This window comes from Gouania willdenowi, chromosome 22, assembly GCF_900634775.1.
Source record: "Gouania willdenowi chromosome 22, fGouWil2.1, whole genome shotgun sequence".
Taxonomy (NCBI): Eukaryota; Metazoa; Chordata; class Actinopteri; order Blenniiformes; family Gobiesocidae; genus Gouania; species Gouania willdenowi.
In genome coordinates this window covers 8,065,990-8,093,806 of record NC_041065.1, presented here as the reverse complement: position 1 = coordinate 8,093,806, position 27,817 = coordinate 8,065,990, and the positions used below count along the sequence as shown (strand labels likewise).

General features: G+C 36.5%; 1 protein-coding gene across 1 annotated transcript in view; it reads left to right on the top strand.

Annotated features, from left to right (window-relative positions):
* Positions 1–27,817, top strand: part of alk (ALK receptor tyrosine kinase) — a 763,155-nt gene that overhangs the window by 159,014 nt on the left and 576,324 nt on the right. The window lies entirely within an intron of this gene.

The following is a 27,817-nucleotide window of genomic DNA, read 5'->3' as shown; positions in this document are numbered from 1 at the left end:
AACATTAAAACAACAGTCTATTTTCCATTCCTATTACAGTTTTGAAAATGGAACTAGAATGGTGTGAAAAGCTAGTCGCTCACTAAAAGATGGGGAAAGTTACAAGCTTTTATCTAGTGAGCAAAATGAATTTTGTACACTTCCTTTTGAACTTGTAAAATATACAAACATATTCACATTTTGAACTCCCAGAATGTTTTTCAAGAGCAGTTCAAACTTAAATGCACTTTTCTCTGTCTGCACATTTGAATTTGTAACTGAGCAAAAAGCAAAGATTACTAGGCCACTGAAAATGAGAAGCCTTTAGCTTTCTGTCAGATGTCTGTAATCCAGACATTCAGTGAAGAAAAGAAACAGTCACCATTCGTTCCAGTCCTACTCTGTCAACCCAGCATTTCAATATAATATGTCACCTCAGGCTTTCTCTCCTTTGCATGTTGCCAGACTCCTTCCTTTCACCCTCCCACCTGAGACCACAGGTGCCACTTAAATCCAAACCATATTCTAAATGTGACTGACGGATGTTTGTGAGAGCTTTGCACATATGCTCATCAGTCTGCTGACATGGATGCAAGAGATCATTGAAGCTGAGATTGTCTGTCAGCGTCTCTTCTTTCTCATGGTGACTATAAGCTGCACTGCTTGATATCAGAGAAAGGAGTGACTTTACATACAGTGCACGTATAGACAGCTTAGTGCTTTCTACCAGAATACAATGGCAGAATTACTCTTAGCATCTATCTATCTATCTATACATCTATGTATATCTATCTATCTATCTATCTATCTATCTATCTATACATCTATACATCTATACATCTATCTATCTATCTATCTATCTATCTATCTATCTATCTATCTATCTATCTATCTATCTATCTATCTATCTATCTATCTATCTATCTATATCTATCTATACATCTATCTATACATATCTATACATCTATCTATCTATCTATCTATCTATCTATCTATCTATCTATCTATCTATCTATCTATCTATCTATCTATCTATCTATACATCTATACCTCTATACATCTATCTATCTATCTATCTATCTATCTATCTATCTATCTATCTATCTATCTATCTATCTATCTATCTATCTATCTATCTATCTATCTATCTATCAATCTATCTATCTATCTATCTATCTATCTATCTATCAATCTGTCTATCTATATATACTGTATATATCTATCTATCTATGTGTTGCTTTCTTTAAATGTTCTATTCTATATATAATATAATATATACAGTATATATATATATATATATATATATATATATATATATATATAATTCTTGCAGTGCCATATCCTTCCTTCTTAGAACCCTTTGAGGTAACCCAGCTCCTGCATTAAACGTAGACATACTAAAGAGTCAAATCATGTAGCAATATCAAGTTTAGCATTGCTTTGCTGTAAGATCAGATCAAACTACAAGATATTTCCCTTGGTCAGTAATTGAAATAATAAGCATCCAAGGAAAAATGGTGGTTCGTGTCATCTTCTCAGTTATTGTGCCTGACAGGCAAAACCCCGCCCACACTGTAGTTTACCCTTTCTTTCCATCTACAGGCTTGGTTTGATTGATGGGTTGCCCTACAATTTCTGCTGTCTACATTTTTGTATTCAGAGGATACCTGTAGTGAATTTTAATTGCAAGCAGTATGAAAGTAAAATATCATATATCATACTAGAGGATTAGCCATGTTATTTTCTTTTCAGTAAAGGTCGTTGTATAGCAGCCAGGAGGAGAAATAACCCTGTTCTACCATTGGAGTCGGTCATTTACATAGACTCGTCATCATCGCCCTTGGAGAGGCGTGGCCAAGTGGCAGAGTTAGGGTCAGTTATAATTGTAATTGCGTAATTGATCATTAATTACAATTATGCCGTAATTGTAATTGTAATTTTAAAAATCTGTTGCTGTCTTAATTGGAATTGAGTTTAGATAATTCAATCTGTAATTGCCATTACAATATAAAAATATAATTTAACGCAAAACTGGGGAACCATGTTTCAGTCCTATGTACAGTTCAACACATATGTAGTTACAGTTAATAAAATGTTTCATATTAAGTTTTCCCACATTTTACCATTTAAAAAAAAAAAATCGAGGGGTATACTGACACAACAAAGGCTCAGATACCACACCAAAAATATTAAAGCCTATATTTTCATTGATTATTAAGCCTAACAATGTAACTAAGATATTAAAAAAGGAATTAAATGATAGATATTTGTTTTTAGTGTATTTTACAGCTGATTTAGGACCCGTTATCATAAGAGATGCTAACAGAAAGCTAACACAAGAGGAAAGTTAACTTTTATGACATTATTTAATTCAGGCTCAGTAATTGTGATTAATCGTAATTGAACTTTAGTAATTGAGGATGTAATTATAATGGACTTTCTGAGGACAGAAAATAATTGTAATTTAATTGTAATTGGAAAAAATGCGGGTCACTGTAATCGTAATTGAATTGTAATCAAATATGGGTAATTGAAACCATAATTGTAATTGAAAAATGTAATTGACCCCAACCCTGCCAAGCAGTGCCATCTTGTGTGGGTATGAGCAGAGGCAGGAGGTGCTTGTAAAACAACAGCAATCAATTTCAAAACTATTTGAATTCTAAAAAAATGTCATATATAGCTATTACACAGATCTTGTTAAAAAATACAGTTGTTCCTAGTGATGTTAAAAGATTTAAAAAAATAAATAAAATAATGGAACTTATTAATTATGCTCTGTAATTAATGAATCTTATTAATCTATTTTTCAATCCCAGCAAAAAATTGCTGAGAAAAGCCCTCAACTTGAGGTATTTTCATTTAAATTAATCACATTATACTACTGCAAACTGGATTGCCCCTAAGGGATGAATAAAGTATTCTGAATTTGAATCTGAATTATTGTGACATATCGAAAGATTGATATATAACAAAGTGGTTTTATAATGTAATGTATTGTTTTTAACAAACTTGAACAGATGCAGTATGTGAGACTATAGTCCCAAGGGCTGCTGTCACCTTTAGTTTACACCATCAGAAGGGAATATTGAAATGTACTTTTGTCAATTCCTCAAATAATAGAAAATACAAATGAAATAAAACATCAGATCCATATGTAGTGCTATTAAGTTAGCATATTATAAACAGTAAGAACACTTTTCTGAGCAATACAATTATTGAACACCAAACTTGTTGCTTTTTATTTCCATCAGATAATAATATTTATGGCCGTGGCTATGGATACCTTAAATGTACAGTATCCATAGACTGCTACTCTCTACATACGCAGCGCCCCTCATTGGCCAGTTTAGATCACGTGACAGGTGCACCACATGACTTAAAATTTTGTCAGTTGTGTTTTAGCTCATATTTATTTTTAGCTACCCCGCTAACGCTTTTATTTTAGCTCTACCCCTAACCCTGTCCCTAACCCTAAAATGTAATTTTTTTTGTATGTGTATTTTTAAAGGTGGAATTTACTGTATTAATATGTTAAAATGAAAACATTTATATGTCAAAAGTGGGATTCGAACCAACATTAGCGGATGGAAGAATCCTTGAGAGCATTTGGCCATCCTGACACAGTGAAAGCACAGACACATGAAAAGGCCCGGAAACGTACCCATTGTCCCGCGGGCTATGACTACGTTTAACGTATCTCTAGACACTTTCAATAGTTATCCAGTGATTTGTTCATTTGTCAGTCATGGACTTATTCATTTTGGCTCTGAATCCTGTCATCTTGTCCAGTGTGGATTGGAGACACGGGGTGCTAGCAGCATGTTGCAACTACCACTGTCCTAGTTTTCGTGCTAGCTGTCTGGGATAGCTGCTACATGGTTAGCTTTGAGGTGGTAGCTGAGGCTGCAAAGCACAGGTGAGCAGCAAACTCTTTCTTGCACAATTTGCACACAAGTGGGCTTTTGTTTTTCATCCGGTGTTTTGAAGAGCCAAAATTACTGCCAACAAAGCTGAGAAGCTAGGCAGTCTAGGTATTGTTGTCTGTGCATCAGTATTATGGGTATACCGGGAACTCTTGAAATGATAAAGGTTCTGCACAATTAACAGCATTATTTTTTTAGCGGGTTATTTTTTCCTGTAATTAATTAATCCCAATTAACTCGTTATAGTGACAGCCCTAGTTTTTACTACTCATATCAGTGACATACTGTGAGCACTAGGGTAGGGTAGGCAGCGTTGCAAATAGAGACCACCAATGTTTCTGCTGGCAAGTGTTAATTCAATTCAATTCAATTCAACTTTATTTGTATAGTGTAATTTACAACAGTCATCTCAATGCGCTTATTAAAAACATAAAATTCATTCTAAGAAAGAAAAAAACCCAACAAGATCCACTTGAACAAGTATTTAGCCATCTAACAAAATCAACATCGTAAAACACCATTAAAGAAACATAAACAATTACTTAATATAGCCTTCATACTCTCCCAACAGGATATATCTTGTGATATGGCAGCACATCTGTTGTTGGAACAGCCTCAGTGAGGCGCATCCACAAAGCCAGTCCTTCCTTTTGTACCTTTCATTGTAGAAAATACGAAACATTTTCTGACTTTACCTTTGCTAAAGGTCTGGTAACTCAGGTGTTGGTCTCCCATCTTTTAAAAGCTGTTGTTCCTCAAAAGAAAGTTTCTCTATCCTTCCTGCAGTGTTATCCCACCCACTAGCTACAAAACATAGCAGCGGCCACACTTTATCAATTCACTAATGCACTGTGAATGTACATATAGCATTTAGCATACCGCAGTTACGTCCAAAGGCAGCGTAGAGAGCTGCCTTTTTATGTAAATGGTTGTCATCTTGGGGAACTGACTGAGCATGCACAAACACATAAAAACAGAGGCAGAGCAGCAATGTGCTTTTGGGAGGGGGTGTGTCCTCCTCCTGCCTTACAGCGGAGTGAAACTGTGCAGTGTCTCTGCCGTACCAGGAAATAGGGATGTTTAGTCATTTGGTCTATGAAAAGCACAAAATGGTGACACTTTTGAACTTATTGGGACTGTAGGCTATCGGAAATGAAAAAATATTAATTATTTATAATTATATTATATTTAAAACAAATAATCAAAATATCAATTCACCCTTGCCTACCTTGCCTACCCTGGCTGCACGTCACTGACTCATCTACACTATTTACTGGCATTTTGCTAAATCTGTTGCGTGGTATGACTGACTTCTGCATTCTACAAAACATGACTAGAATAGGGAATAGCCTTGATTTAGTTTGAGTTTATTTTGCAATGACATGAAGCTTCAAAGGGCAGCACGGAGCCAAGCAAGCAGCCCACTAACCGGAGCTGCAACACTTAATTAGACTGACATCTGTCAGGAAACGCTCTCCATCGAGATAATTTAACATGAGATACGTACCAGTGGGGAGCTCTAGGAGCCTATTGCTATGATTGATTGCTTGACGTGTCTAACCAGTTTCCCATTCCCTCGTGTCAAAGGTGACTGACTTGGAGAAGCTAATTAATGTTGTGATATGCAATTCCGAGGGTAAAAAAGTGTTGCTTAATCTTCACAGTTTTTCACATCTTACAAGTATAAACATTTTTCATTAGATTTTTGTCTGAAATATTATTTCCATGCATGTTTTGCACACCCAAACCGAAGAGTGAATCCTGAGCTGTGAATTATTGTCAACTTTGATTTGATTATTTGTGTTTGGTGAATTGATATTTTGCACAATAATCAGTAATGGAGTTTACATGCCCACAATGCCTCAATGTTTTGTGATGGTGTGGTAGTGGGTACTTGTACTTTTTTGAGTAAAGTAAAGTAATTCATTCAATTCTACACCCAACCTAATTATTGAGTAAATCATTATTTTTTTGTTTTAAAATGATCAACAGACATTGTGAAACTACTAAACTGAAATGACCAGACAACCATGAAATGCATCACATCATAGCTGACCAATTGGATTAAACCTAATGTACTGCGCCAAAATAGCCGCCGGTTATTTTACCAATTTCTTCAGTTCAGGTTGGGGTTTCTACCTATTATTTTTTTACCCACATGGCTCAAATGGCATGACACTGTTTTATAGTTCATAAACATAGCTATATTTAGAGCCTGAGACTTGTTTGTTTTTTGTTTAAAATATTTTTTTTTTTTTTTTTTTTTTTTTTTTTTTTTTTTTTTTTTTTTTTTTTTTTACCTTGTCTGCACATGCTTTCGAAGGTTAACACTACAAGAAGTGCAATCTTTTGACAGCAATGCATATTTTATTATTGCAATTAAATAAATTTATTTATTTCATTGCATAATTGTGACCGTCACCAGCCCTCCCTAGGGAAGGGTAAGAAATACTTTATTAAAGGGAGGATGTAAAAAAGAGAGGGCAGTGTTACACCAAGGTGAGGGGTTGGAGGGGGGTGGGGAAGTTAGCAGGGAAGAGGGATACAAGATAGGATATGGAATGGGTGAGGAATAGTTTTAAGTGATGCGATGTGAAATTGTGGTTGTGTATATTGTGTTTATTGTTGTGTTGTCAAGCCAGTTTGGTGACCAGTGTGTGGTTTAGGAATAATGGTGGTGGCTGTGAACAGAGGAAGAGGTGAGTGGAAATTCCATAAAACAGGTATTTGGGAACAACGTGTCTAAGGTTGAGCCCAGTATGAGTGTTATCCCACAGCCCAAGGCCAGTGCATCCATGACAAATGTATTTCCAAGTACCCGCCACTGCAAAACCCAAGAGCCGCCCCCGGGCCCGAAGAAGCAGTCAGGCCAGCAGCAAGAGCAGGCAGCCTAAGGGCCCCCGGCGACCACCCCACGGCCAAGCAGTCCCCCGAACGCCCCCAAGATCCCAAGCCGAGAGGCAGCCATCGCCCCCCCATACACACCCGAGAAAGCCCCAAGGAGCCAAGGACCCAGCGCACCACGCTTTTGTTTAAAATATTAAATGTACATTTTGACATACCTTTTATTTTATACAGATGCCTTAGTGTAAAATAAATGAAGTTCCAATCATGCAAGCATTGGTCTTTTCCTTTTTAAGTTTAAACATGAGATGTTTATTGTACGCAACCAAACCGTGGCAAGATTTATTACCAAAAATTAATGTTGTTTAATTGAGCTACTTTATACTTGTATTTGAGTATTTTATGCATGACCTACTTGTATTTTCATTCAAGTAACAGTACTTCTACTTGAGTAGAACAAATCAGTACTCTACACCTCTGGATATAGCCACAGTTGTGTATTGTCAGTACAATAGATCATTTTCTGAAGCTGAATAAAAGGTCATACTAACACTGCTTCATCTTGAACTTAAGTGAATATTTCTTATAATGTATTTGACCAAAACTCCAATTCTACTAAATTGTCATAATAGCGCAATATTACATCAACAATGTTTTGAAAGTGACTGTGCTTATACAGTGTAATTCATTTGCTGCAGCTAAGTAGAGCATAGCTGCTAAACAGCACCATCTCCCCCGAGTCCACATCTATTGCAGTATTATCCCTGCACAATTACAGCCAACTATTCAAAACCTTTTTTCTCATCAATTTATGGGTGCAAGCGATCATACAGACAGAATGAGGCAGCTCATGTTGTCTGCAGTAATTTAAGCTAGATATTGTATGTCACGCCAATTGCAGTGTTTCTAAAGTGAGTGGGTTTTCACCTATTGGGTGGAACTCTATTTCACGGGCAAAAATTCAATCAAGGCAGTTACATCACTAGCAGTTACATTACTGGGACTAACCATAAATGGGCACGTGTTGAAACTCTTTTTGTAAAATTTTCACAGTTCTTTTGCAGGAAATTATCAGGTGTATCTGGCAACGCTAACTCCCATTTTCATTCTTTTCTTTTTCCATCTGTTTTCTAGACTAGTAATAGTACTACTATACTGGTAACAGCCACGTTCATAAGGTGACATCTTGGTTTTCTCATTATTTGCTTTTGCATTTCCTATGTCTGGCTGCAAATTCAGATGAGTATTTCAGCATACAATTTAAAAACTATGGCTCTGCCCAACTTGCCTCATGTGCTTTCTGCTGTCATTGCAAATGAATACTGACATATTAACAGAACAGCAGAGGATTCTAACAAAATGAGGCCTGTGCAAATTGGTTTTATACTTTCTAAACTAGCTTTTATACGACCTGTCTTTGTTTGATGTAGTTTTGTAGCAAATGATGCTGTGGAACAAGGTGAAGCAGTTAACTGTTACCAAAAGAGCTGGTTCAGAAAAAGCGACGGGCATGTTTTATTTGTTGATGTTTTTGTTCTTAGATCAATTTAAAACCAAGGTAAAGAGTGTTTGCGCAAATTAAATGCATTGCCCTTAAGACAAACTTCTTACTGAGAATGGGAAATTAGGTATTTATCTGTACGAGTCAGCAGAAGAGGACGATCGAAGATCAACAATATTGGCATCGAGTGAGCAATGAAAGACATTCCACAAGTCAAAGACAAATCCCAGTCCTCTATATGTCAGCATATCCACCTCTACGTGTTTATTTTATACTTGCTAAACCGTTATGTAAAATGTGTTTTTTTTACTGATAAAAGCTGTACTTTGTATTGCAAAAGGCTTAGTCAGTGAACATACTTGACACATTATGTTGTCCGGTACAGTTTTTCTCAAATGGGGGTATGTGTACCCATATGGGTACTCGATGGCACTACAGGGGGTACTTGAGAGAGAGAGAGTGGAAATTTAACAAATAAAGTGTCAGTCTTGGTCCCACCCCAGGTGGGAGATGACCAGAAATCTATATACAGTAAATAATATCTATTCAGGAGCCACTAAATCAGTTTTCTTCAATTTTGGGGTTGCGACCCCATGTGGGATTGCCTAGAGTTTAAATGTAGTCACCTGAAATATCTGAAAAATAAAATAGATTTTTATTTTTTTATTTATTACTTTTCTTTTTATTAAACACCTGGATTTTTAGACTTTGACTTTGTGAAATATAAATCTAGTTTAACTGTTAAAAATAAAAGGTCTTTGGGGTCACCAGAAATTCTTGATATCAAAATGGGGTCAACGATCCAAAAAAAGGTTGAGAACCACTGCACTAAATACCGTTTCTTTTCACTTATTTACACAATGATATTCTTTAAAATGTGTGTTCATTCCATCATTATGCTCAATAGTTGTTTTTAAAGTATTCTGCGTAAACTGTTGTAGTTGGACAAAGGGGGTACTTGGATTCAGAAATAAGAGAAAGGGGGTACTTCAGAACCACTGGGATACGTAATACTTGAATATAAAAATAATACAAAATAAGCAAACTGCATTTTTAACATCCATTGAGCAAGTAGATCGGGACTTTTCTTTGCAAAGTTTGTAAAAAAAAAAAAAAAAAAAAAAAAAAATCCACATAGTTTTCTATAGACATACATGCAAAACCATCCATAGATGTGGTTGAAAAAAATATATAATTCTTTCTTTTTTAATTTGTTTGGGTTGAAACAATAACATTTCATCTGTATACAAATCAGGAATTATTTTAAGATGAGCATCCGTTTTGATCCTTGCAAATAAAAAATGGGTTGAACAGACACATATAACATAATAGTGAATTACATTTCTTAATTTTACAAATATTAATGTTGCCAACTTTGTTATACAGCAACAACTTTGTGTTGAAAGGAAACAATAATTGGCCTTTAGCCTGACAATAAGCCTGAGAAGCTAAATCTGGAAACGGAGTACAGAGTTTTATTGTGTGAGGCAGGAGAAATGTCATATTTACAAATAATAGCCATCTTGGAATGGAGACAGTTTAATAAGATGTGACATATGTGCTCTGTGATAGTTTGCATCTGTGTTAAATGGTAAAACAAGCCGATAGAAGTTACAAATGAACATAAATATGTATAAACCTTTTCTTGGGGGAAGCTATAAACTACAAACAGAGTGAATGGCTAACATGCACATTCAGAGCTGTGGCTTCATAAAAACCCTTTGCTGGCTGGAACATATATGTTTTACATTTTTTTTTTTTAAAGCATTGAAGACAACTCAGGACCAGTGATAGAATTCTGAGTAGGGATGTAACGATTCACTCAACTCACGATACGATTCGATTCACGATACTGGGTTCACAATACGATTCTCTCACGATTTTTTCATTTACAAAATGGGACTGTAGACAAATTTTTTTTTTGGGAAAAAAAACTAGAAAATACTGTATTATTTTCCTTTTATTTTTCATTGTCAAAAAAATTCCTTGATAAACTATTCAAAACAATGCAATTTAACTAAAAATAAATCTTGAATTAAAAGGAATAATACAAATGAAAATGAAGCCTATTAATTTAAATTCTGGTTCTATAATAAACAATGCAAAACTGCATAATAGTTCTTTTTCTTTTAAAAGTGCAACTGAAAATGTATTTTGTGCCTTAACAATTGGACTTGGACGGAAAAAAACCGTCATTGCACTGATTTACGTCATATTTGTTTGGACCAGCAGAGGGCGCTGGTAACCCAGTGGTCGGTTGGCATGCAGATATCTTGCAGTGAAGAAGAGATGCTATGCTAGCAGACAGAGCTAATAGAAAAACGTGACTTTTACAGATATTCAAGTAATATTACAGATATTCTTTCGGTGCTAAAGGGGTAATGAATCATTTACTAACATATTTAAGAGTAGAAGGCAGCCAGAAAGAAAGTATTAGCAGACTCCGCCAAAACTTCCGGATAGCGCCCACTGCTGGTTAAAAAAGGTACTGCGATTCAATTGTCAGAAAATCGATATCAACCGTGATACCTATGAATCGATTTTTAACTGCCTTACGATTAATCGTTACATCCCTAATTATGAGTCATCAAATGGAAACAGCCAATGTGAAGTAGAACAATGTCAAGACAAATTGTCACAGTCACTGTCATTTTATCCACTTGGAAAAAGCCTTGTACAGAACATTATGCACTCTTTTCCCTTTTACTCCTAGAACTGCTTCATGTTTTACTGTCACAAAGACATTATCATGGCTGCGGGCTTTTTTTGTGTAAACACACAGCTCATTCAAAATATATGCATACACTATTGTTCCTTTTTTTACCAAGCATGGACAATTTTGTTTCTTTTCTTCTGTATTAAGAACTGTAACACAAGGGTCTAAATACATACCAGTGTTGAAATTCCATTAATGAAACATCTTAAAATCTCTGCTCCTCTATTTGTTATTTGCAATACTCTTTGATCACCCATTTATGGCAACTGGATCTGAAGTTGTTACCCATCCTCCGCATCTACATCTGTTTTTCTTTTATCTATGTGACAGCGAGCTGGGTGGTAGGCAGTTTCCTCCTAACGATCCCAGAGAATTGGAGGAGAAGCACAGCAAGCCAGCATATTCACCTCAGCCAGGATGTGAACAATCACCTTCAGAGCTTTCAAGCTGAGGGGTTGGCTTGGCAAAGCAAGAGATGAAAAGCTGAGCAGTCACTCTGAGCTTCCCATCGGGTACTCAGAGGTGCCAAAACCTATTGAGAGAGTGGAAAGGAAAGCCTAATCAATCCTTGAGAAGGATCTCAAGGCCTCGAAAATGAAGCCAGTGGAAGTGGTGAGCTTCTCTCTTGATTGCCCCTTCTTAATAAATATCCTGCTGATTTCAAAAGAGCACACAACCATGTGTTAAAACCATGCCAGGAATCCCCCTAAAAAGGAAATGAGCAGATCAATCAAAAAACTCAGGGCTGATAACTCGTCAATCTGTCAAACAGGCTTGATTAGGCTTCAATCTTCAGAGACCTCTTCCATGATATCCGAGAGATGTAAATAAGTCATTGGAGCTGAGGAAGGATTAATGACTCACTTTGGATACCTTTAATTTCCATATGTCCTTCTTACTCAGGTTAAGCACATTCTATCCAAGCAGAAGTATTCAGTGGTAAATGGGAAGAGAAATGAAAAGTGAAGCAAAGTGGAGCTTCTTTTCAGCCTGGGTGACGTGGTGCATTTGTGAACCACATTAAGTGATAAGAAAAAAAAAGAGCAGTCATTAAACAGTTTTGTGAAGCGAAAAGAAAGAAAAAAAAAAATGTACTATTTAACTGCATAAGTGCTTGAAATTTGTAGATTTTACCCTGTCTTTTTATCTTCTTCTTTTGACATGGATCGTTCAAGAAAATACTTTTTTAAGATGTGTGGATTGTTATTTTGCATAAGTCTTATACATCAGAAAAAAAAGGAACTTTCAACCTTGAATATAAATAATTTCATTTGATGTTACTTATGCTACAAGTAGAGATTTAATCGACCTTGAATCGATTTGACATTTTCCAAAATTGATTCATAGGAGCTGAAATTCATTTTTTCTTTTTTTTTTTACCCTAACCCCAGTGGTCTCACACTACAGTACTACTATCCCCTTGGAACGTGAGAGTGTATTCATTGCAAATATGACAGATGGCGAATGCTGAGTAAGATGCCCCAACTTAAGTCAGAAGTTTGGAACCATCTTATTAATATCCAAGTAAAATTTGGAAAATCAATCAATATCGTAATTAATTGATTCAAAACCCTATTAATTGAAATAGAACCAATTCAGGAAATTGGCCATGATACCCAGCTCTAATTCCAAGTGTTTGAGGACTCAACATGGTAAAATTGTTCCCACATTGATTTTTTTTTTTTTAAGTTAAAGGCAGGGTAGGTGATTTTCGAAAGTGAGCATGATTCATTATATATTATATATCATTATATATGTTTAAAAACGTAACTAAAATCTCCGTTTTAAATGTGTCGTCCGCAACTCTCAAGTCCCTCTCTCCCCCTCTCTCCCCGCTGCTCCCTTGCCCTGCCTCCAAACTTTCCAAGGTCCCTCCCTCAGAGGAGCTAACAAGCTAATGTTAGTCCAACAGCAACAACAACATGCTCTGTTAAAAGCATATTACTGCAGCTTCTCTCTCTCAATGTGTACACACCTCAGCAGCAGCAGCAGCAACAACACAGTGTCACTCATAGCAGCCCACACGGAGGCTGCTGCGCTCACATGAACAATTACAAATCAAACATAATGTAAATCAAGCAGCAGTAATTACCTTTGAATCAGAAAAGTCACCAATTCCATTTTCTACTCCTCCAGACCATACACTGTAAAAAAGACAGTGCTCCAGCCCCGCAAAAGGGGTGGGGACTCTGAGCAACAGCTGTCACACAGTCCATCAAACAAAATCCACAATGACTCAATTAGTCTGTTTTTTTTTGTTTTTTTTTTCACACAAACTACTAGTTTCATGTAAGGCTGTCCTTACATAGTGATAGGGAGATGTGATTGGTTAAAAAAAAAATTAACCATTTTTTTTCAATGGTTGAAGTTTTTACAGATTTACAGCTGCTACAGATGACACGTTTTCTTTGTTCCTTTTTCAGAGCACATAACATCTTAATTTCTGTCAGGACATTTCAATCAAAGATTATCTGGAGAAAATCACCTATCCTACCTTTTTGAACTTTCAAATGTACTATTGTCTTCCACATTTTGCACAATAAAAATAAAATAACCAAAATACAGGTCAGTGACCAAAAAAAGAAAAACTGACAACTCTATCACATTTGACCAATCTTGGCCAGTGCCGTTTAGAAAGGACATTTAGAAAGGAATCTTAGCAAGCAAAAGGAAAACATGCTCCACATACAAATATCCCCATGTCCACCTTGGGAATGAAAGCCCAGGCTCTCCTACAATTTGTTTAAATGGCAAACCATTCAACCACGATGCTGAAGGTTTTATGCAGCTTCAACACTGTGTGTCTTTAGTTTGGATAATTCTTTACGAGATATATTCAATAACATTTTTTGGAAGAATTCATAATGATACCAGTATAGAGTGTATATACTGTATGAGAGGTCAAAGTCCAAAATATACGAGCCTGCCTTGTTTACACATCAGTCTGTTTTTCTTAGACATAAACGACTAAGTCCAGGTTACGTTGCTCTGTGCGCTGCGATGCACTCGTCTGCCTCACTGGTTCTAACAAAACAATCTAGAAGTGAGATAAACGACTGGCACTCTTGTCTTCATGCACACAGTGTACCTAATGGAAATAAGGTATCGCAGCACTATCACAGGAAGAATTTATAGTCAATAGTTGGCGGTTGAAAAGGAAAAAATGACAACAACAAAGCAAAAAACAATTTTATAACCTTGAACTCAGTATGAACTTAATTTTCAAACTGGATATAATTAAATAAACAATAAAACAACTAAAACGTTCTTTCCTGAAGTTCAAAAACTTAAAGGAAATCATTATGCTGAGACTGACTCTTCATATCAGTCTGAAACAAGAACCACACAGTTTATATATGTTCGTCACCATGACTAGAGTTGGGCATCGAGTATCGATAGGTCTCAGGACTAACCTTCCCATTCTACCGGACTCATTACATTCTTTTTATTTCTATTCCTACTTTCGATACCCAGTCCAACGACCGGGAGAAGAATCCGCTGAACACCAACAAAGTAGAATCCATCGGAGGTGTTTGTGTTACTGCGCAACCATGAGTAGTGTGCAGTGGCAGGTCTAAAGTATGGTTTCACTTTAGTAAATATAATAACTTGCTCAGTGCAACACATGTAAAAATATTATATAATACTCAGGAGGGTGCACAACAAAATTGCCTCGAAATCGTTAAGAATCGAAACGAGGAATCAGAATCGGAACCGGAATTGCAGCAATGCCCAACCTCTAATCATGACGTAATTTTATTCTTTTAAAAACACCCACACAGTCTACACCTGTGGTTCTCAAACTTTTTTTTTGGCCCCCCCTTTGTACCCCCTTTGGTTGAACATTTTGCTCAATATACTGTGAAAAAAAACTATAGAACATACTGATGGAATAAAGGAGTGATAACACACATTTAGAATTTGTAAATAAGTGGAATAAAACAGCATTTAGTGGCTAATAAATATAATTATTGCTACAGTTTTTTTTTTTTTTTTTTTTTTTTTAATCATTGTTAGCCATCTCCCACCATGCCCTTTGTATTTTCAGTTCCTGTTCTAATCAACATCACTTCTATCATCATTATTATGATAATCATTTTTAACAAAACAATAAACATTACAAAACCCCATATTTTTAATGCTTCCATTTGGAAATTTCTCTCTCTATCTCTCTCTCTCAAGTACGCCTGTCGTGCCATTGCATACCCCTATGAGAAACACTGATCTACACCATACACACACTTACATTGCTGACCTGTGTGGGCAGCAACATGCCTCTGCTACATCTCGTCTTCTAGAAGAAGAACAACAACAATGGAGGGTAGAGTTTGTCCAGATCCTTGAAAACTGATGGGAAATCAAACCTCCCCTCACCCCCGTGATACAACATGGACCAGATTCCCTGACAAGACATCTTGTGACATTTTAACATCATCATTATCTTGATATCCTTAGGATCTATAGATATCTTGTCATCCAACCCCTAATATTTACATTTTATTTTGTTGTACAACCTTTAATTGCACATAACTTGATCTGGCTGCATTGAAGAGCTCTTTGTCACTTTCTAAGAAGCAGGATCTGGTTTGTCATGGTCATTGCCTCCTTGCTTTGGATTTGGACCTTGAAGGAACTAAGAAAAACATCCTTGGTTCAATCTCTTTATTCTGTTTACACATATGCAGTTGTCCAACCCAGGAATTAGATGTGGATCACTGGCATGTATGGTACATGACAGGTCCGTTTTTATATGCAATCCTCCTAACATTCAATTTCTCCTTTTTTTCTTACTGCATTAAAAAAAAAAAAAAAAATAATAATAATCTTTTTCTTCCATTTTTTTCTCCTTCACCTACAATTCTTTAAATCAACCCAGCATTCACTTCCTGCACTGCTACAGCTATATCTTATTCTGCACCAGCTATTTGTTTCTGTCTACCACCCCCGCCTCTCACACCTCCCTCCACTGGCTGCTCTTAGCATGTCCCTCACGTTTGAAAGCAGCGTTTCAGAAGCTCAATCCATAGTGTAGTGAGGTCCCACCGACCACAGTCTGCTTTGTGGACAGAATTCAGACCGGACTTATTCGCAAAAATCCTGCATTCCAAGCACTCCATGGATCAGAGAGCAGCCGGTTTTAAAAAGAGAACTCTTCTCTTCCTTTTCAATGAACTCAGGAACACTTTTCACTGCTGATAAATAAGAGAAATACTGGCCTCAAGCATGCTTTAGATAGGAACAAGAATGGAAATGTCTAGTACATTCTGGACATTGCATTAATGCACTGATATAAAGTATTATACTAAACTCGATCTATTTTCAGTCTTTATTAGTGCTTTTTTTGTAAAAGACAATAATAGAGCACAGGTAAATGATCCATTGGGGTACCAAAGTCCTGAAAACACTATTCAGGTTAAAAATCAAGCCATCTTGGACAATTAGTTGTTTTTATTTACCATATTTCCCTGGTTTACCTTACTTTAACACAATATTCACCCCATCCAGGATGTCTAGAGGAGAATTAAAAAAAACCTTGAGTTTCAAAACATTGGGTTTGAGCGTGTTGGCTTCTTCATGACATCTCATCATAGCTACAGTAGCTTGAAGCCAAAGCCGTTTAGAGATAGAGTAGCGACAACAGAAGTTCGAAATAGACTCAGTAGTTCCTGAAGTTACTGACGGGCAATTCGAATCCATTGATTCCGAGTGCCATAACTGGGACTTTAGGTAATTTGTTGTCAATAACTTTATTGATTTACAATATGTATATAGTACACTGTCATATACACACATATACAGTACACTGTCATATACACACATATACAGTACACTGTCATATACACACATATACAGTACACTGTCATATACACACATATACAGTACACTGTCATATACACACATATACAGTACACTGTCATATACACACATATATAGTACACAGGCATGTGCTCCTAGTATATTATTAATTAATTCATAATGCACTCGTTATTGGGTTTGGATACGCTGAAATAAACTAATAGTGATATCCAATATCATTATTTAAACTTCTTACGGTTCGAAAGTACATCACAAACTATCTACTCCGCTCTAGCTCCATTGGGCTACAACAGTCAACTGATCACTTCCTGAACTATATTGTGAGGCTTCATGAGCTGCCATTGCTGTAAAAAAAAAAAAAAAAAAACATTGGAGTGAACGGAGTTGTTACTACTCACTCTCTATATGGCTCTGCTTGAAGCCAATCTGAGCCCATGCCAGGAACACGCTGTTTGGCTAAGTCTTCTGGTTTTCACCTTTTTCAGCCAATAGTGTGCCTCATATAAAATAATACCAGTACAATGTTCTTCTTAAGTTAATTACTGTACATCGCACATACTTATACTAATAATCTAACAGTATGATTGCAATATTTTAGGGGCACGGAAGGTGGACCATGATCTGGCAGTTAACTGTATCTGAAAAGTTTGTTTGTTCACATTGATTATAGGCAGTGGCTATCTGTACAGTTGCCATGTCAATATACTGACAATTTATCCATACGCAGCGCCCCTATTTGGCCAGTTAGATTGCGTGATAGGTCAGTCATTCGCCAGTTTAGATCACGTGACTAAGACTAAACCTTACCCAAAACCTAACCTTAACTCTAACCCTAATCCTAACCCTAAGTACATGTACTGCGGTAACCGTATCAATAGCAACGGGGGTTGTCCGTACGGCAACCGTACAAATAGACACTTTCTTGACCCTGGAAACAAGAACAAACGGGTCAGAAAATGGATGGATGGGTTGATATGAAAATTTTCAGCTCTTCAAATACAGTACATTTGCTGCATTCATGCAAAAAATGAAAGAAAAAAAGCAGTTGGGTTGAGTAGAGTATTGTTTAGTCATCCTGCAGTGGGGAAATTTACTGTTATGACAGCTCAATACAAAATAAATAATTAAAAAAAACACAACACACAGAAAAACCCAAAAGACACCCAAAAAATTGTGCAATAGATAAAATAAACAACACAATAATAAAAACTGTATATAAATAGAAAGAGAAATAAAAAATAAATACAAAAAATAATATATAAAAAATAAAGGATACAGATACATTGACCTGCTCAAAGCAAAGTTGGTTATTTTGTTGCGTCACTTTTAGAAAATACAATAGCTTATGTATCTCTGTGTAAAATATTGATTATTGAGAGTCGATTAAGTGCAACATTTGTAACCATTTATACGTTTTTTCACAATCACTTGGATTCCCCTTCGGTTCTCTAGCAAATCATTCAATAAAATAAAATATTTTGACATTTAGTTACCTTACTCTGGCAGTATTTATGTGAGAGAATACAATTTTCTAAAGTTTTATTAATATATCCCAACAGAGGGACCAACAGAGATCCAATCTGAAAGAACAAACACATTAAGCAGGCTTTTTCCGCTTTCTGAGGTCTGACTCAGTCTTATTCTGCTGTTTGCCTCTCATGGCACACTTGCAGCTAATGGATTATTAATCTTATTTTAACTTCATTTGAACCATCGTTTCACACAAAGCTCCCATTGTGATCTCAGGGTTAGGCTGAGCACATTACAGCTGATGTGACATTTTCAAGGTGCAGATGCTACTTCAGTCACTCTGCAACATCTCTATTTTATTTCTATTTCTAATTAGTTAAGTCTCAGTTAATGGGCCATTCTTTCACTTTATGCAAACACAACAACATTGGTTCTTTTCAGGCATGTGCACTATATTTTAGTTAGCAAGCTTTGAATATTTCATGATATCTCATAAAATATTTGTTTATTCCCCTTAATTTTGACTTGCATTACAAGGTAGACAATATAAAATATTGAATTTTTTTTTGTAGATAAAAGCGTTCATGGTTAGTAAAGTGTAAAGCTTAGTAAAGCTTTACCTTGGCATGACATTAGATATGATTTGCTTCTAATAAGCACATTACAAAAGCTTATTGTGAAAATAATAATAGCGCCTGGTTTTCTTAATTAATGAGAATATTGAGATAATTTAGTTTTTCTTTTCTGTACATCTTTATTCCATCTCATTTTGCATACTTTCGTGTTTTGTGGAAAAATAACTTCAGCATGTAAGAAACTAAACCAAAATAAATTCCAACTTAAAAATCTGGATTACATATATATGAGAAATTAAAATGTGTATACACGTATTTTCTTGGATTTTTCATTTACTCATACAATTGTGAGGTTTAGCAAAACATCTAAATAAAGTACAAATCATACTTTTGTGCATCTTTTACACAAATGCAAACCTCCCCCCTGCGTGCATATGAAGAACTGCCACACTGCGTTGACCAGCATGAGCACAAGTCAGAGGTTGGTTAATGGAAACCAGTATGAAACACATTCAGACCAACAGCAGGGATTGAGAGACAAAGAAAGACGAACATCTCCTGTTGGAATAAGAAATTTGTTTTCCACATTTTACATTATGATGATTTTTTTCTTCAGTTTTTCAATTTTTATGAGTTAAAGGTGCAGTCCGCAACTTTCAGATCCCTCTCTCCCCCTCCCCCCTGCTGCTCTCTTGCCCTGCCTCTAAACTTCCCAAAGTCCCTCCCTCAGAGGAGCTGGCAAGCTAATATTAGTCCGAAAGCAACATCACGATAATATAACATGCACTGTTAAAAGCATAATACTGCAGCACTTCTCTCACTCAATGTGCACACACCTCAGCAGCAGCAGCAGCAACAACACAGTGTCACTTATAGCAGCCCACATGGAGGCTGCTGCCCTCACACGAACAATTACAAATCAAACGTAAATCAAGCAGCAGTAATTACCTTTCAAGCAAAAAAGTCGCTAATTCCATCTTCTACTCCTCTAGACCATACACTGTAAAAAAGATGGCGCTCCAGCCCCACGAAAGGGGCGGGGACTGTGAGCAACAGCTGTCCATCAAACTCAATCCTGGCTCTGATTGGTTGTTTTTGCTCGGTCACGGTGCATTCTGGCAATCTGCCAAAGGCTGCAGGAGCAGCAGGGGGGGGCTCAATGAGCCTGTTTAAATGTCTTTTTCAGTATCTCTCACTATTTCTGATGACTAAAGGTCTTCCCGATGGGAATAATTAGCACATATCAAAGCAGGTGCATAGGTGTGCGTGTGTGTGTGTGTGTGTGTGTGTGTGTACATTTTTGTCAATGACGTAACTGAAAATATGGACCACATACAGTCACACACCCTGAGGGTGTGAAGGAGTGCCTCTTTAACTGCTTGGGCGGGCCGAGTCAGCACACTGGCAGTGGCTGCTGATTGGCTGTCTGCTCCCCTGCTGTCCCAATCCTCTGCTGACCCTGGGCGTTGTTTTAATCACTCTTAGTGTGGTCCCACATTGTTATAGTATACACACTCCTCCACACACCTGCATACTTCCCCTGACACTTGTACACATGCATGTATTCATGTTCTGTACATAACAGAGGAATCCCTGCAGGCATGTGCCGTAAATATCTGGAATGTGCTGCCAAAGCTGGACCAGATAAATTATTGAACGAAGGGCATTTGGGAAGTCGGGGGCCAAGTGTGTTTGTTCGAACCGTGTGTGTTTGTGGGCGTATAAATGGGTGTGCAATTTGTTCACACAGGAATTATCTGTGCGAAGAGATAAAACAGATTAGTGTTTTCTTCTTTTATCGCCACAGTAGGAGCCAAATCCTCCGAAGTGAGAGCATCATATCACGGCTTAAAATGTACAGCAATGTGTTTGTTGCGAGAATGTAGTCATCATGTCTGCAGGGGAAGTGTTGTTATTCTAGCACTTTAACAGTTACTCTTCCTCCAATGATAACACAATGGCTGTTTTTTTCTATTCGTATCAGGATGTGTTGACAACTGGACAGCAGGGTTGATTACAATTGTAATCGCATAATTTATAATTAATTACAATTATGGTGTAATGTAATTTAAAACATCTGTTGCTGTTTTAATCGTAATTGAATTGTCATTGAGTTTAGATAATTGACTTTGTAATTGATATGATATGATATACAGTTTTATTTCAAACAGATGTAATAATACAAAAAAAAAAACAATGTTACAATTGATGCAGATGGCTTCTCTCCAAAAAAATAAAAATAAATAAAAAATAACAACAAAAACAAAACAATTACATATATTGCTGCATACACATACTTTGGGTTCAAAAGGGAGTGGGTGGATGTATAAAAGTATTAGTCCTACCCCTTTTCTACATTGCAGTTACAAATAATCAATATACAGTAAAGCATCCTGTTTTCCAGCCATTACCACTGTTAATAAATGAATTTTGTCACATCTTCATTTACCAGGAAAATGGCATGTTACAGTTCTAAGTAATGTAATATAATGTAATGTAATGTTTTATTTATATCACACCATTCACAGACAGATGTCACGAAGTGCTTTACATATCTACTCATTCACACTCACATTCACACATCAATGGGACTGTTCTATGTACATATATGTAGTTAACACTTGTCAAAATATGTTTTATATCAAGCTTTCCCACATTTTACCATAAAAAATAAGAATAAATTGAGGGGTACTGACACAAAAAGGCTCAGATTCCCACACCAAACATATTATAACCTAATATTTTAATTAATTAGGAAGCCTAACAAGATAGGAAAGAAATTAGATGATGTATGTTTTTAGTGTATTTTACACAAGGACGGTATTATTTGGTGAAAAATGTTACATGTAGTGCAATTTTTGATGCAACTTCAGGACTCATTAGCGCCACCTAAAATTTTTAACTTTTCACTGGTTTGATTTAGCTGGATTCAGTAGGTATATGCAGTGGACCGTGACTAGCAAAAATGTCATTTGGACCTATAACCTAAATTCAACACGAAGTCTGCAATTTTGAATTTAGCAGGCCAAATTTAGCACTTTTTTTTGGCCACACCACACTGTCTTTAACTGAGAATTGAATGTTAAATTGTAATTGGAAAAATAATGCTGGTCACTGTAATTGTAATTGAATTGTAACTGAACATGGATGATTGAAAAAGTAACCGTGTTGGATAGCCTATACTTGTGGAATGTTCCTGCTTTCTCCAACTCAAGCAAATGTTTAAATTCTGTGTTCTGTGTTAGTCCTTTTGGTCACTGGTTGTGGGGAAAAAGGTCTAGATGTTATATTGTGTTCCTAACCTTTCACAATCTAGAGAAGTGTGAAAAAAAAAGTCAACAAACACTGGAAGCATCTGGGAGGATGTTTTCTTTCCCATTAAGATACATGCAGCAGCAATGAGGAGAATCAAATATGCACTAATTCAATTTCCCAGACGTCCAACTGCGCGCTCTGAAATTGCATTTGAACTTTTTATTCCCAAAACAAATTACATAATTGATTAGGCAAATTAGCCATGCTTCATTAGCATTCTCAATTATTTTGAAACCATTACCACACAAATTTACATCCATCCATCAATCAATCAATCCACCAAGTGTTCAAAGGGAAATAAGCATTTTAACGGCCTGAGTTTATGATGTGCTATATTAGCTAAACATAATTTAAAATCTTAGTTCATAGAAAAGTTTGTTAGGGCAGGGTTGCACTCATAAAATCATGTAAACCCCTTTGGACAACACTTTGTCTGCAGGCACAGTTGGTTCATTCTTTTTTATTACAGTTAAATTCTGTAAATTTATGCGTGCAGCTAGTCTCCATGAATGCCTTTGGTGCTCAGTCAGGTCTAATGGTCTCTAGATCTATAGATGGAGTGCAATAGTAGTTTTACAGCTGAAACATACCAAAGTGCAATTCTTGGCCTCTTGTGTTTTTATAGTAATAACGCCATTTATTTCATAATGTATTTCCAGTTCCATTTCATCTGACCAGTTTAATGGCATATGATTTAATTTGACATCCAACTGATTTATTAAGTTGTATGATCCAGGGTGGTGTTTCTCAAAATGGGGGTACGTGTACCCCTAGGGGTACGCAATGGTACTTGAGAGAGAGTGGAAAATTAACAAAAAAAGTGTCAGTCTTGATCCTACCCCAGGCGTGAAATGACCGGAAATGATCAAAACTATAGAAAAAAATCTTTAGGAGCCACTAAATCAGTGTTTTTCAAACATGTGGGGTCGCCTTAAATTTTTTAAAAGTTGAAATAAATTTTTGAATTTTTTGAATTATTATTATTTTTATTATTTTTTTAAAAAACAATACACAATCTTAAAAAACTGAATTTCTACACTTTAACTTTGTGAAATATAGATCTAGTTCAACTAAAATGCAGTAATAAAAATATCTGAGCTCAAACATGATCAAAAGCTAATTATAGGATGAAAAAAAAAATGGAGTCGCCAGAAATTCTTGCTGACAAAATGGGGTCACGTTTCAAAAACAGGCTGGGAACCACTGCATTAAATACTGTTTCTTTCCACTTATTTACAAAATGAGACTCCTTAAAAAGTGTGTTATCACTCATTCATTCCATCTTTATGCTCTATAGTTGTTGTAGTCAGACAAAGGGGGTACTTGGATTCAGAAATAAGAGAAAGGGGGTACTTGAGCAAGAAAAGTTTGAGAACCACTGATAGGGCACTGTGTCAAACTCAAGGCCCAGGGACCAAATCCGTCCCTTCAGAGCATCCGATTTGGCCCTCTATCATTTTTCTCAAATGATTCCACAAAATCTCCCCAAATTAAACAGAAAATGGTCAACAAATGAACAAATCAAAAGGCATTTTAGTATCTGTCACTTGCTTAGAAATTGTTGATGGCTTCCTTAATTTCTGTCTAATTTTTAACTGGAAGTGCAAACCTCGGCACAATAATGATGAAATTGTTCGTTTTCATGCCTAAAACCCTGGCCTACTTGTGATCCAACTGGTCTGCATTTGGCCCTGGACCTAAAAATGAGTTTGACAACCCTGATCTAGGGCATTGCTAACTGTAGCAAAGAGCTCATTAAATAATAATTTAAAGGCACAAGGTTAGAAACAGACACTTAATCACAGTCCAGTTTGAGTCTAACAACTGAACCAAACACAGAGAAAACCGACACGCGTGTCTCTGCCTTGAAAGACTGGAGCCTTTTGACAACCTAAGACCTTCAAGTTCAGGATAACTACAGCTTTGGAAACAAACTTTGTATAAAGAAGTTACTATCGGCTCCTCTGAGGCCTAATTTGAAAAAAGTTCCAGCAACACTTTCCTGTAGGTCACTTCAAGTTCTGATGTGAATTCTCCTCTCTCTTGCCTCCACAAAGTATCAGTAATGCTTGAGTCAAGATTTTTAGAGCCATTGTGAAACCTCTGTGTTCTTAATTTGACTTCTTGCTTTTGAATTATCATCCCAGCGTAGAAGACAGACTTATTTCACCTTGGATACTGGCTTTTATTCAGTTTTCTGGTGTTTTTCACACACAGTTTTCACATTTTTTGTAACTTCCGCAGAACCCGAAGCAGGATATTTCTTTCCTCTAGCTTAACTGCTGGCAAGGCAACCTTTTCATCAAAGACTGATCCATCCATGTCTCCCAATATGCCAATGGTGATTTTGCCCGAATAGCTCAATTTTAACTTAATCTGTCCACTACACTTGTTTTCAAAGTAACTCTGGCTTGTCTAAAAGTTGGGCTGGAGCCATGGACTGCATCAATACTTGTCAGAAAGTGGACTCTTCACAGGAAATTATTGAAATTCCTTATGTAAAGGAATTGTTAAAGTGACTATTTTTGTAGTTTTGCCAAACTTTTCAACAATCTACATTATCACTATATAAAATACTTTTATTTGGAGACAAAATCCTTGAGGTAATGATGCTTAGCAACAGTATGTGCCAAAGACCAATTCAATACAAACCAGCAAACAAACAGTGACAATATGACTTTGGGGCATCGATAAACCTAATTTCCATCACATACTGCCTGTGGATTTTATTGTTATTTTGTGTTGCCAGATTTGAATGTATTGCCCTTTTCTGACACTGTTTGGACTGATTTTTTATCCTTGTGTAATGATGCCCTGAGGGTCTAAAATATATATTTTTTGGAGTTTGTCTATCAGTGCCTGAGTTTCTTGCTACATAGAGTAACAGTAGCAAATAATATATTATTCAAATAAAAGCCTATTTAAACACGATTTAACATAAAGCCATTGATTCTCAAATGGTTCAGTAAATGGTAACAATGTAACAATTCGTCCACTCGATCATTCTGTGCTCGACAGGTTGGCCTTTCGGATGACACTAATCGATCTAAAATAATTTTAAAAGGAAACCAATCGACTGTATAAATACAAGGAAATAACACATTTTATTTAAACACAGCAGACTTTATATGGATCTGATTTAAAAGCGCTTTTAATATAAAAGACATTACGGCCGACTCCGCAGCGCCAGCAGACAACAAAACATAGCATGGAGGAGAAGTCGGCGTACAAGAAAATAATCAATAATTCACCTTTAGGGTCCAATGTAAAGCTTTCGCTTGTGCACATAAGGAGATATTCTAAAAAAGTCACTCACTATGTCCACCGTTAACCACCGGGTGCTTCTCACAGGGTTCACTGCAGCAGTAGCGGTGGTAGCGTTTTCTCATTAGCGTTAGCTCTGCAGAAAGCCTCATGTTCACCATCATGTTAAAACAAAAAGTATCAGATTCACCCACTATTCATTTAACCTGAACCGATGTTGGTTGCCCTTCATTTTTGACATTAATACTGTCACTGTATAAAAAAACAAGCAGAAGAGTCAGGTAAATCTAATAGGTTCTATTGAAAATGTATTGAAAATGAGAGCAGAAAAGTTAACATCCTGGTAATTTAAACTGAAGTGTTGGTTGGACTTTATTTATATAAAATGTGAATACTTTTGACATTCAATGTTGTTTACTTGTTTTTTTATGTCCATAATACATTAATAAACGATTGCCTTACAAGAAGGTAGAAAGCTTTTTTCCTCAGGCCCATTTGGCACAGCACAATTGACTGTATATCATATCTATTCCCTTATATTTATGTTTTTACTGTATTTATATGAATCTATGAAACGTCACCTGCACTGAGCAGTATTCAGGGATGTATTTCAATCACACTGTTTACAATAATACTTTGGCTAAAAAGTTACTGAATCGATTTCAAGGCAAGGCAGGACAAGGCAAATGTATTTGTATAGCGCATTTTATACACAAGGCCATTCAGTATGCTTTACATGATCAAAAAGTTCAACAGAAAACATTCAATAGCCTAAAAATCAATAAGAACATTAATCAGCAGTAAAAACATTTAAAATCAGCAGTAAAAGCATTAAATCCACAATAACATGATTAAAAAATATCCCTCTCAATCACACGCGATGGAGAAAAAGAGTGCCTTTAACTTGGATTAAAAAAATGTAAAAATGTTCACATTGAATCACAGAATCATTTAATATTGAATTGTTCTACCAAATCGTGATTTGAATCACCTTAAAACTATAAATGAAATACATTTCTACAGTGTTATTCAAGCAATACAAGACTTGTGAAATGCTGCTATTGCACATTTACTCTGTTTGTCAGCATTGCTATTGCTATTATCATCTTCTGCAACCTATCATCACCTAATCCTCCATGTAAATCCAAAATATTTCTCCTGGCCAGCTTTGAATGTGTGGTTGTGAATGATAGCTGGATCAGGCAGATAATTCAGGGACGAGCGAAGGAGGCGGGGATGGGTGAGGACTGACTCACATTCCCAGCACACACGTTTACCTCATCCTTCTTCTTCATCCTCTCAGCTTCTGATCCCGCTTTCATGCTGTGAGCTTGGCCTGCTTTACAGAAGCGCTGTGTGCACGCAGGCAGCACACATGATACATTTCTCCTCTTGTAATAGTCCATTATGTGCTGAAAGTGTGAGTGCCGATTGAAAGGATTATGATCTCTTTTAGTTATGTAAATCATACTGCAATAGTTGTGTCTTGGATTGAGACTAAACCAAAACACTGACTGAAGCCAAAGAAGGTCTGATCAAATATGTAGATATTAGGCTGGCAAAAACTCAAACTGGGATTTTGCCCACTTTTGCAATAAGGAATTTGGTTTTGGCCCAAAAACCAAACGGACAAAATTCTGTAATTGATTCAGGCTTTTTAAAGCTGATATCTGGAGTTTCTGAGAAATATTTCGCTGTCCCGCCCTAGGCAGCCTCACTTCCTCCCACTGCCTCTACCAATTTACCAGAAGCCACGCCTCTACTTTTCTGCACACGCATCGCGGAACATAACAAGGTTGCATCGGGTTGCATTGATATAGGTCTATGGGTCTATGGGTCCATGGACCTTGCTTCCGTGCACAGTTCCTCATTCACTTTGATTGACAATCTCAAAAACAGGAAGTCGAAGCCTATTGGCTGGGCGCACTCGGCGATCATTTACATTTGTATAAATGTCTACAGGATGAAGGCGGGACTTATATACATTAATGTATATGGATGACCACTGGCAATAGACCATGGTAAAAGACTAGTTAGGTATTTTTTCGCATTTCAAAAGAATCATACATTAACATATATTTCTCAGAAACTCCAGATATCAGCTCTAAGGTCCATACCCGCATCTGATGTTTGATAACCATTACTCGGCTTTTTTTTCTTTTTCTTTTCTTTTTTTTTTTTTTTTTTTTAATCAGGGCTGGCCTTGCTGCTAGGCAACCCAGGCAACCGCCTAGGGTGCCATCTGTTGGAGGGGTGAAAAAATTGCAGTCCACTTATGCCCAGGGCACCAAATGACCTACAGCCAGCCATGGCGCAAATAACCAGACATAAACTCTGAACAACACGGAGGTGTAGTGGCTAGTACATCTGCTTCACATCTGGAATGTCCTGGGTTCAAGGCAGACATGGA